Genomic DNA, 12451 nt, shown 5'->3' with positions numbered 1-12451 from the left:
TAAAATTAACAACGGGGGAGGGAGACAGATAGATTACGAATATGATATTAACAGATACATACTACTGTGCATAAGATACATAAACAACAAGAATGCACTTGTAGCATACTGAGTTATATTCAGTATCTTGTGAAACTGAAAGTGAAGTCACTCAGTCGTGTCCGATTCTTTGTGACCCCAAGGACTGTAGCTCACCAGTCTCCTCTGAAATGGGATTCTCCAGGCAAGAGTACTGGAGTAGGTGGCCGTTTCCTTCTCCAGGGGATCTTCCCAACCCAGGGATCAAACCCAGATCTCCCACATTGCAGGCAGATGCTTTACCACAGAGCAAGATGCTGCCACAGAGAAGCCCTCCAATATCTTGTAATAACTTATAATGGAAAAGAATGTGAAGCTGTCTACCTGAAACTAACACCATATTGTAACTCAACTGTAGTTCAATAACAACAAAAAATTAGCATTTGATTGTGTGTAGGGTCCACACACATCCAGGTATTCAATCGTTGTTTAAATGGAAAGTTAGAAATAAGCATGTTGATAGCAAGTGACTAAACGGTGCTTCTGAATAAACAAATACACAGAGAGCTCTCCTGAACAGACCTGTAGATGACTGATGGCGGGCGGGTATTGCATGGATGGGTACTTGCTTGAAACTAGGAGTCAAGTGCAGTTCTCAGTACCCACGAGAGGTGCTCAGTGAATGCCTATGAACGAATGGATGTCAATACTCACAATGGCGTGGTGCCTTAAGAGACATTCCAACTGTGTAGATGGGGACACCGAGGCCTACAGAGGAAAACTGGTTCTGCGCTCAGCGGCGGGCCTGGAGCCAAAGCCAAGACTCAGGGAGGGCTGTATGGGCTTGGCCATCATACAACTGCTTTCAGCCCTCCTTAGTTTTGACCTGTGCCATCTTTTCAGGTCCAGAGCCGACGATGCTGACTGAAGAAGCTCAAGACTATTATGGGGGCGTTAATTCGGTATTTCCTTGATACAAATGAACTTACTTACAGAACAGAAACAGACTCACAGACTTAAAGCACAAACTTCTGGTTGCCAGGGATGATGGGGGTGTTGGTGGGAGGATGAGCGGAAGGTCTAGTTAGAGAGTTTGGGATGGACAGGAACACACACTATATTTAAAATGGATAATCAAGAAGGACCTAGTGTGTAACACAGGGGACTCTACTCAGTGTCACGTGGCAGCCTGCATGGGAGGGCAGTCTGGAGGAGAACGGATGCACGCATGCGCACGGCTGAGTCGTTTTGCTGTGGACTTGAATCACAGCACTGTTCATTGGCTGTACTCCAGTACAGAGTAAAAAGTTGAAAAAGCTGGCATTTGTTTAGTGTGGCAGGATTCCCCAGATGATGCTTGAGAGGGCTTTGCATGACAGATGCATGAATATTGTTTTTTTTACTCATATAATTATTTTAGTTTGAACTAGAGAAAATATAATTGGAAAATATAACTCAACCATATTACTGGAACATGAAACCAGTTTTTTACTGGTTATTATTGTGCAGGATGGAAATAAATTATTTAAATTTTCAAACGAATCAGAGAGACGACTTAGGTAACTGACGATAGAGCGTGCATAGACGAGGTAAACGTCACAAAGCGCTGGAAACACTCCCTAACGCTGTGCAAGTTTCACCCTAAGTGGATCTGTTCCTCTCCTCAAAATTTCATCTAACCTACTTCAGGCGATGTTGAAAGTCTTCTCACCACAAAAAAGGACACACCTTCTCAAGTGGGAAAAACCACTGCTTTATCCGTCTGCCGATGAGAAGGCTCTTTCTTCTGTCCCATGGGGAAGCCCTAGGCTTTCCCAGGGAAGAGTTTGCTTTGACAGGTTCTATTTGCAAACCATCCCCCCAAACAAAGCAACCCTCTGCTATCTTTCTTGCTTCCTTTTCAAAAGTTCCTGCTGCCCCAAAATGGGAAGATCAAGGGGAATTCCTCTTCATGATCCCAGGGACTGTAGCCCACAAGGCTCCTCTGTCCATGGAATTCTCCAGGCAAGAATGCAGGAGCGGGTTGCCATTTCCTTCTCCAGGGGATCTTCCTGCTCTGGGAATCGAGCCCGTGTCTTCTGTGTCGCCCGCATTGGCAGGGGGATTCTTCATCACTGAGCCACCAAGGAAGCCTCTTTGCAGAGCTGAGGGCCAGGCCTGGGAAGAGGTCCCTTACAATCTTATTAAACATTAATAAGCATTTCAGGAGCAGGGACTTCTTTTATGAATATTGAAACATTTCCCAGCCAAGATAGATGCAAATTATGTATCTTTGTACTCAAAAAGATGCTAATTGGATGAGGAATGAATCTCTCCCATTATTTTCCTCCAATGTAGCAAAACACCAATAAAAGTCATGCTTTTCCAATGACAATGTGTTCTTTAAAGACTTGAATACAGAGTGGACATCTGGGCTTAGTGCAGGCTGCTTCTTTGAATTTTTAAATTGGAATGTGAAATCTGGAAAGTCAAGAGATTAAGCAGGTGCTCAAGAATATCTGTTGATATTTTTACTGGGTTTAGTAGTGGCCTTTCAAAGCTCATGCGCACCCCGAACCTGTGCGTGTGACTCATTTGGAGACAGGGCTGTGGCTGATGTCATCAAGTCAAGATGGGGTCTCAGTCAAGCAGGAGGAGTCCTAAATTCAGGATGACTGATATCCTTATGAAGAAGACAGAAATTTGGACAGAAGACCACAGACATAGGGGACTTTATGTCATGACAGTGGTACTAGGGATGGCAGATAAGAGCGATGTGTCTACCAGACAAAGAGCTCCAAGTGTTTCCACAATACTAGGCTGTGCTGTGCCATGTTCAGTCACGTCAGACTCTTTGTGACCCCATGGTCCGCAGCCCTCCAGGCTCCTCTGTCGATGGGCTTCTCCAGGCAAGAATACTGGATAGGGTAGCCATTCCCTTTTCCAGGGGATCTTTCCGACTCAGGGATCAAACCTATGTCTCTTGCATCTCCGGTATTACAAGTGCATTCTTTACTATCTGAGCTACCAGGGAAGCCCTGCTGCTGCTAAGTCACTTCAGTCGTGTCCGACTCTGTGCGACCCCATAGACGGCAGCCCATCAGGCTCCCCCATCCCTGGGATTCTCTAGGCAAGAACACTGGAATGGGTTGCCACTTCCTTCTCCAATGCATGAAAGTGAAAGGGAAGTCGCTCAGTCGTGTCCGACTCTTAGCGACCCCATGAACTGCAGCCCACCAGGCTCCTCCATCCATGGGATTTGCCAGGCAAGAGTACTGGAGTGGGGTGCCATTGCCTTCTCCAAGGGAAGCCCTAGGTAGCTTAAAAAATAAATTTTATGGAAACTTCACAGCACTCTGCAAGTTCTCCATGAGTATTTTACATTTTTGTTTTCTGTTTTGATGATACTTAAAAAAAAATTAGTATAGACCTACTTGGGTTTATTATGATCATAGAATGTTTAGAATTTTTTAATACTTTTAATAGAAAAACTTAATTTAAAACTTTTAATAGAAAGTTTTTTTTGTCTTTATATATTTTATTTTTAAATTCTTATATAATTTTTTATTGGAATACAGCTGCTTTGCAATATTGTGTTGGTTTTGTTTCTGGTGTACATTGAAGTGAATCAACTATATGTGTGTGTGTGTATATATATATATATATATATACGTATATATATATGTGTGTGTATATATACATAAAATACACCTCGTCTTTTTTAAATTTTCAGTACAGACCTACTTGGGGTTCTCTGGAGACCCTCTTGGCTGTGTCAGTCGAAGGCCCACATTTACCTCTGTCACAGGGTGGCATCTTTCTCTGCTCACCATGGTGTTTAGTTGAGTTCTTCAACCACATATAAAGACCCCGGAATACTGGAGTGGTTTCCCACGCCCTTCTCCAGGGGATCTTTCCTACCCAGGGGTCGAACCCACGTTTCCCACAGTGCAGGTGGATTCTTTACTGTCTGAGCCACGAGGGAAGCCCAAGAACACTGGAGTGGGTAGCCTGTTCCTTCTCCAGTGGATCTTCCTGACCCAGAAATCGAACCTGGATCTTCTGCTTTGCAGGTGGATTCTTTACCAGTTGAGCTACCAGGGAAGCCCATAAAGACAAAACTGCTCCTTAACCATGACCATTTTCACAGATGAAGACTTTGCTTTCTGAAGTTATTTGAGAGGTGGAGATTTTGATTTGATGCATCCTAAAAATCAAGAATTTCAGGGTGATACTCTTCGTAGCTGAAGCACGAAGCAGAAGCACACTTTATGCTAAAGCAACATCGTGGCACTGGCCAGACACGCATCGTGTGTTACTTAACAATGGAGTTTCAGAGGAGAGACAGGAAGAACAGTAGGTGGACCGAGACCTCACCCCCACTGTGGGAGGAGACTGGAGGGCGGGTGACACGGCCGTCCCAGTGCTCTGCCCCGCAGGCTGCGACTCCCAGGTCTCATCTTCGTGTGTGTCATGGAGCGCCAGAGTGACAGTCAGTTAGCAGTAAATGTAGCGGGAGACGGGCCGAGGGAAGTTTTTATTAACTGGCATATTTTGATTGTCCATCATTGCATTTGAAACACACTTGTAAAATGATTGGCCTGTCAACATAATGGATTGGCAGTTAAAAATAACCAGGAGAATATGCGAAAAAATAAAAAAGGGTAAATTATGGCAATGATAGTATTGGTGATTCAAATGATGGTCCATCAAGACAAATAATAAACTGTAGTCCAGGCAATGAGAAGTCAACATAAAGCCACTGATAGATTTTTCTACATACAATTCAACACGGAACTAGCCATTTTCACAAAACAGTGCAATCTGTCATATCTAATGAGTATCATTGATCTGAATGTTATTTGTTTTTAAGGTCTTTCTTTTTGTATGTTCTCTGTAAATGCCAGTTGCTAGGGAATAAGAGGTTATAACTAGCTTTATGTTCGTACATACTTAAGAAGCACATTATATTGAAAGAAATCATCAACCATAGGAATCCGTGAGAATTATTTTCCTTCTAAAGGAAATGACTCATATTTGAGCAGTACAGCCCTAATGGCATTGTAGTCTTTGCTGTGTTATATTTTCAAATTTTGAAAAATCACATTTTCAGTATTTTCCTATAATTATAAAGGAAACACATGTCTCCTGTAAAAAGGAATTGTTTTATACAGAGAAGCAAAAAGAGAATGAATCACTGATAACTTCTACTTCCCATACCATTTTAATACCTATTATTTTATTTTTTAAAAATAAATATTTACTTTCATAAAGCAAAAATGATATAGAGCCATTTTTAAAAATCTGCTTTAATCACTTAGATGCTGATGACTCCCCAGGATATAATAAAGGGAGAATTTTCTGCTTCAGAGTTTTAGCAAAGAACAAGCCAGCCCTCAATCTCCCAAAGTGATGGAGTGGGTGATGGAGGGATAATGAGGCTTCTTTTCCAGCATCATCCCTGCCCCAAATCCATGGGAACAGAGGTGAGAGGAGGGGTTCCTTTGGGGAGGGTTGCTGATGTGCTGAACATTGCCCCCCCCCCAATGTTTTGTGCACACCTGCAGCCAGGTGAGGAAGCTTCGGTGGACCCCTTTGGGAAGCTCCCCCCATCCTCTGGAATTCAGGGAGCATGAGGTCAGATAAACTCACACGGAGAAATCGCAAAGCCTGAGACAGTTTTAGGAGGGGGTGTTATGGACTGAATTGTCTCCCCAGATTTGTATGTTGAAGCTCTAGCCCACCATGTGAGTGTGTGGGAGACATGGCCGGTAAGGAGGCTATTAAAGGTAAGTTAGGTGGTAAGAGAAGACTCTTGAGAGTCCTTTGGACTGCAAGGAGATCCAACAAGTCCATCCTAAAGGAAATCAGTCCTGAATACTCATTGGAAGGACTGATGCTGAAGCTGAAGCTCCAGTACCTTGGCCACCTGATGCGAAAAACTGACTTATGGGAAAAGACCTTGATGCTGGGAAGGATTCTGAAGGCAGAAGGAGAAAAGGCCAACAGAAGATGGGATGGTTGGATGGCATCACCTATTCAATGGACATGAACTTGGGCAAACTCCAGGAGACGATAAGGGACAGTGGATGGTGTGTAGCAGTCCAGGGGGTCACAAAGAGTCAGACATGACTTGCTGACTGAACAACAGCAGCAGGTGGTGAGTGCAGAGGCCCGATTCCAGAGAACTGATGCTTTTTTTTTTTTTTTAAGATTTTTTGATGTGAACCATTTTTAAAATCTTTATTGAATCTGTTACCATCGTGCTTCTGTTTTATGTGTTGGGATTTTTGGCCACAAGGCATATGAGATCTTAGCTCCCTGACCAGGGATCAAGCCCACACCCCCTGCCTTGGAAGGCGGAGTTTGAATCACTGGGCTGTGAGTGGAGTCCCTGATGCTATTATAAGAGGAAGCCCCTTGTTTCCTCCACAAGTGAACACAGTGAGAAGGTGGCCGTCTGCAGGCGGGAAGGGGGCTCTCCCAGAACCTGAGTGTTGGCACCTTGATCTTGACCTTACAGCTTTCAGAACTATAGAATAAACATCTGCTGTGTAAGCCCCTGGTCGGAGATATTTTGTTGTGTCAGCCTGAGCAGACTAGGACAGTGGGCTTGAGGAGGCAAGAGTGCATACTGGACCTTTCCAGTGAAGTTGAGGAGGTTGACCAGTCTGTAAAAGATGCCTCTTTCTACCTGTGTAGGTATGTTAACCAAAGGTGGGCACACACACACACACACACACACACACACACACACACACAGGCCATGGGACTGATTAAGAGGGAAGAAGGGAAGGAAGCTGGGGAGTACAAGAGGAGACAAGGGCGAGGTTTCTAGGAAGGATGTTCAAGCTTGCTCCCTTCCTCAGAGGTCAGTTATAACCTCCATTGATCCAAGGAAATACCTGCCATGTGCTATTCACCAAAAGTGCTGGGTTGAGCACGACCTTAGGTCTGACCCCTAGGATTGGCTTCAGAGGTAAGGAACCCCTGAATGCAGCAGTCTTCTCTGTTAAAACATAATATTGAGAAAGCAGTCACCTGAGAAACTCTTTCCCCATACTGTTCTTTAGTCTCAGGAAGAAATTCTCTTGGTCTCTGGCTACATGGCTGTTTCTTGTCAATTAATACAAGCACCTAAACAATTTCTCTAAACTTCAAAATCTAACTGTAACCACTATCAGACCATGTAAATAAAATGTCAGTTTGCAGAAGCTTCTAAACATCCCTTGTCTTTTCGTTCTTTTCCTATGAACATCCGTATATTCCAAGAACTGTTCTTTTTCTTTTCCCAAAATACAGGGAGACAAGCATATAACTACAAAGATAAGTGTGCAGGTGGCAGCTTTCTTTGTGTTCTCGGGATGGGCTCATAAGGGGAGCTGCTTTGGAAGCTGGCGTGCAGTCTGTCACCTATTCAAACATCACAGTTTGGGAAGGCTGCTGCGGCTGTCAACCCCCAACTAAAAAGCCTTTGCCGCGAGCCTGCCGAGTGGGCCAGCATCCTAGACGTGGGCGGATGCAGTGTCTACTGTGCGTGACAGCTCCTGGCACCACGGCTGGTGTTATGAGCTCAATGAGTGATTTTAAAGATGTGATTAAAAGCGGGATGTAAGGAAAAACAGGGCGCCAAGAGCATCCAGGTGTTCCCGAGGCTATGAAGACTCCCACAATTCTAACTTCCTGAAGGTCTGCTTTTTTGTTTTATTGTTTTCAATTAATGAAGACTTGAGGGAGTTACCAGAACTCAGAGTCACGTCAAAGGTTAGAGTGTAGAGTCTGATAGCCCTCAGGTGTCCCAGTGGCTAATCTGCCCTTTCTGGGTTTGGGAGATGACTCTGTGATTTCTTGCTCAGGGTTGTGCTCTCAGATTTGTCAAGAATCCACAGAGAAGGACGTCCATGGGGTCTGCAGTCATGAGGAGCTGGTACCCTGGAGGTGGCACAAATCCGAATTGTAACTTCAAGGGTCCTTTGATGGCGTCGATGGAAAAAGTGAGGTGGTCATGTCATGCCTGCTTCCTGGAAGGCTGGAAGAGCAATCTAGATACACAGATTATAGTGATTATCTAGGTTTAACTCAGATCTATGGGCGTCTGGATCCTGGCTCCCTGGCTTTTCCTAGCCAGTGACTCTGGGTAAATTATGTAAATATTCTGATCCTCAGCTTCCCCACACTTAGAATGGGAATAACTACCAACTTCATAAGGTTGTTATGTGAGTCAAGCACAGGGCTGATGAGGTTCATAGCCATGTGTCGTATCTCAAACACAGAACAAGGAACATTCTAGCATAGGGAGGCCATGCCATGGTTTTATCACTCTAGGACCTGGTGCAGGACGCAGGCACTTGATAAGTGTTATGCTGGGAAATCATTTAACAAATTGGATTTGGAAGAGAAATGATATATGCAGTAAAACGGATGCTGGGGATCTTTTATGAGAAAATAAGACAAAGGAATACAAACTATGCTTCACTTTTTCCTGGACTGGATTCATATTCAGAATTTTATGGTAAATTACTTAATCTGTTCAGATCAGTTTCATCACACGATACTACATTCCCTTCTTTATCAAGATCCTCTGGTGACAGATCCTGTTAGTCTTTAGTGGAAAATGTACCTTAATCTTGTGAGAAAAAGATGCATGGATGATGGATAAAACTGAAAAACTGAAAATAAGGAAGTAGATTCTAAGGAAGCAAAGTAAAGGGATGAAAAAGCTCACATGGACAATGAAACTGTTATAAGAGCCTCAAAGGTGTATCTAACCTGCAGGAGCCTCAGAATCCCATTACTCAAGAAATTACTGAAAAGTTAGTAACAGGAATAGTTTAGCAAACCAGTGCAGTTAGAAGAGGGCTTCCCAGTTGGCACACTGGTAAAGAATCCACCTGCCAATGCAGGAGACACCAGTTCGATCCCTGGGTCAGGAAGATCTCCTGCAGGAGGAAATGGCTATCCATTCTAGTATTCTTGCCGGGGAAATTCCACGGACAGAGGAGCCTAGCGGGCTACAGTCCATGGGGTCGCAGAGTTGAACGTGACTGAGCACATACGTAGGCACAGCTCAAGGGAAAATGTATTCTAAGCACATCAAAACTATGAATGAGCAATTGCACAGAGTTTGACTTGAACTCAGGTTTATTAGGTTTAAAATGACCTTGGCAGGGACTCCTCTGGTGGTCCAGTGACTAAGACTCCACACTCCCAGCATAGGGGTCCCAGGTTTGATCCCTGATCAGGGAACTAAATCCCACCTGCTGCATCGTAGAGTCCATAATTTGCAACAAAGACTGAAGATCCTACGTGTGTAACTAAGACCTGCAGCGACCAAATAAATAAATATTTAAAAATACAATAAACTAAAAAGTAAAATGATCATGCCAAACTTATGACATCACCATCAACTTTGAATAATTGTTAAATCCCTAATCACACAGGATTCTTGATTTAGATAGATCTACTCAACAAACAACGGAGAAGGCAATGGCACCCCACTCCAGCACTCTTGCCTGGAAAATCCATGGACAGAGGAGCCTGGTAGGCTGCAGTCCACGGGGTCGCTAAGAGTCGGACACGACTGAGCGACTTCACTTTCACTTTTCTCTTTCATGCATTGGAGAAGGAAATGGCAACCCACTCCAGTGTTCTTGCCTGGAGAATCCCAGGGACGGCGGAGTCTGGTAGGCTGCCGTCTATGGGGTCGCACAGAGTCGGATACCACTGAAGTGACTTAGCATTAGCAATAAACAAAGAGGAGTTGCCCATGAGGAAGGGTTAGAATCTCCAGTGGGGGGCTCCTGGAGGAAGACCCCTGAACAGCCCAGTAGGGTGAGGCATCAGGAAAAGGTTTTGAGAGACCCCTGGAGGCTGAGTTGTGACTCTCTCTGGAATCTCTCTGGGCTTCCCGGGTGACAGTAGGGGTAAAGAACCTGCCTGCCAGTGCAGGAGATGCAGGAGGCATGGGTTCCATTCCTGGGTGAGGAAGATCCCCTGGAAGAGGGCATGGCAAATCAGTATTCTTGTCTAGAAAATCACATGGACAGGAACCTGGTGGGCTACAGTCCTTGGGGTTGCAAATAGTTAGACACAACTAAAGCAACTTAGCCTCAAGCACGCACTAGAGTCTGCCTACCTTCGCTTGGTCTAAATTATTTTGCAATTTCAGGCTTTCCTCTCTCTTCATATTTTGTAATTTAAAAGAACACAGGGGAAAAACGGGGCTAGAGATTCTTAGTTCAGTCTCTCTTTGCATGATAAATAGCGTTAGTTCTCTTTTCCAAGCATGTAACTCCCTAAGGACATTGTCTTTAGCTAATAGAATTTAATTCTGTTTTAGACTCACTATTAAGTCCTCTAGAGACAACCGTAACATCACCATTATTTTCCTTTTCATTGAAAGGGATAGCCTATAAAATGGAGATATTGACACATTTTCCTAAAGGAGCGCCTCACTTGTAAACATGACTGAGTAAATCTTTTCCAAAGTGGGTCTGAGGACTGTCCAAGGTTTCCTTCACATCTTCAGCAGAAGGAGTTTTCTACTGTAACCACCTGTGGATATTTGTGTTCATTTAATTTCCAGTCATTTATCCCACAAATGTTCACTGCACATCGACCACCTCTCAGCATCGTGCTGGGTGCGGGGAAGAGAGAATATATATGATATGTACTGATATTCTGATACATGCAGAGTGAAGAATGCAACAGTTATCCTGAGGGCCTCTTTCCTTGAGAAGGCTTCCTGGAGGATTTGAAATCTGGATTGGACTTGGAAAAGCAAACGAGGTCCCCTTCAGGGGGCCACAATGGGGGTGGGGGATTTTGTGTGGGGAGAACAACGACCCCCCGTGGGCACAGTGGCCTGACCTGCATACAGGGTGCCCTGTGGTCGTAGTGTTGGGTGAAGGTGGGGGGCTTTCGGATGGACCTGGAGGGGTAGACAGGTCATGCCCCCTACGGAGCTGTAAGTGGAATCTGTGGGTGGTGAGGAGTAGGGAACTATTCCCAACAGAGAGACATTAGCCGCCTGGTGTTCCAGCACAATCCTTGAGAAGGAAGGGAGTATTTGGAACAAATGGGTTTCAGATAGATCGAGACCAATTAGGCTGCTCCTGCAATGGGTCAATTCAGGCCGTGGTGGGAGTGGCTGAGAAATCAGGCTTAAAAGCTGGGGGAGTTCTCACTCCTCTTGGGACCTTGATAGAGCAACCCTGGAGGTGTCGGTGCTGCCAATCCAGCTAGGGGATGGTGAAGACGGCATGGGGACTAATTCAACTTGTCTGTCTGAGATCTAGAAAGCTACAGGCTGTGGAGGGGGCTGGATGCCAGCAGGGCTCTGGGACAGAGGAATATTTGAGTCATCAGACTGTAGGCTGCAGCTGCAGCCCTGGGGGCTTTGAAGAGGGAATTCCGAGGAGAGGCAGGCACAGACCGCAGGGGGTTAATGCTTGCTCAAGGCCACGTGGATGACGCCGGAGGGCAGGGACCGGTCCCGCAGGGCCGGGGGTCCAGGCCCCCGGACTCTCACCTGTCTGCCCTTTCTCTGCCCCGCGTCAACCTCAGGACACCAGAGAACTTACGTCCTTGTCTGGATTACTCAAAAAAGTGACCATATTTGTAGAATTCAGTGTGTCTCTTCTCTGAAGCAACATCCTGGAACCCACCACAGTGTACATGGCCTTTGAATCACTCATGAGATGAATGCCTTTTTGACTCAGGGAAAAGAGTTTGTTACTGAAAATGCAGACCAGAGCTTGGATCTCAAACATCTTCCTTAACAGCAGATAAGACTTTCATAAAAAATTTAAATTAGTGGCTAAGCAAAATTTCTAAATTTGATAAACAAAAGTGGCTTGACCTGCTTGGAGGAGGAGATGGTCTCTCTCTTTCCCGGGATCTGGTCCTCCCTCTCGCCTGTGGTAGAGAAGGCACTGGACCCAGTGGTCATCCTCCAGCTGGGTTTCCCAGAGGTCACGTGGGCTGAGATAAACTTGGAATGGCAGGCGAGAGATGCACAGAGAATGAGATGGGGAAGTCTGGGAGAGGCCTACGTGGGTGACACACACAACCTTGATATTCACGGGTCTCAGAAAGCAAGGGTTACTACGCATCTAGCAATGAGCTTTAGTGAGCTTACACAAAATCCCAGCGGTGGGGCCCTTCTTTCAGACCTACCCCATCCTGTCACACTCACACAGCCACGGCCGAAGTGCAGCCCTAAAACCACGCCCACGTGTTCACCTCCCTGTGTGTGAACTTCCTACCTCTGCTCATCCTGGAATCAAGGGCCCAGCGTGGAGTACAAGACTCCGCTCCGGTCTGCAGGGAGCCTGATTCCAAGGTCAACGCAAGGAGTCAGAGACAGGTGAGCAAGCTCCTGAGAGAGATCGCTAGGCATGCGGAAGGCAGTCTTCCGCAGACATCTGCTCTATGGCCAGCTAAAAAGTGTCAG

General features: G+C 45.4%; 1 long non-coding RNA gene across 1 annotated transcript; it reads right to left on the bottom strand.

Annotated features, from left to right (window-relative positions):
- Positions 1–7704: 7704 nt before the first annotated feature.
- LOC129656335 (uncharacterized) lies at positions 7705–11931 on the bottom strand. Its single transcript, XR_008716330.1, has 3 exons — positions 11858–11931; positions 9158–9318; positions 7705–8026 (listed from the first exon to the last, which is right to left on the bottom strand). It is a non-coding gene; the product is annotated as an uncharacterized LOC129656335 (long non-coding RNA).
- Between the last annotated feature and the right edge of the window lie 520 nt (positions 11932–12451).

This window comes from Bubalus kerabau, chromosome 6, assembly GCF_029407905.1.
Source record: "Bubalus kerabau isolate K-KA32 ecotype Philippines breed swamp buffalo chromosome 6, PCC_UOA_SB_1v2, whole genome shotgun sequence".
NCBI classification, from domain to species: Eukaryota; Metazoa; Chordata; class Mammalia; order Artiodactyla; family Bovidae; genus Bubalus; species Bubalus kerabau.
This window is presented reverse-complemented; position numbering and strand designations above follow the sequence as displayed.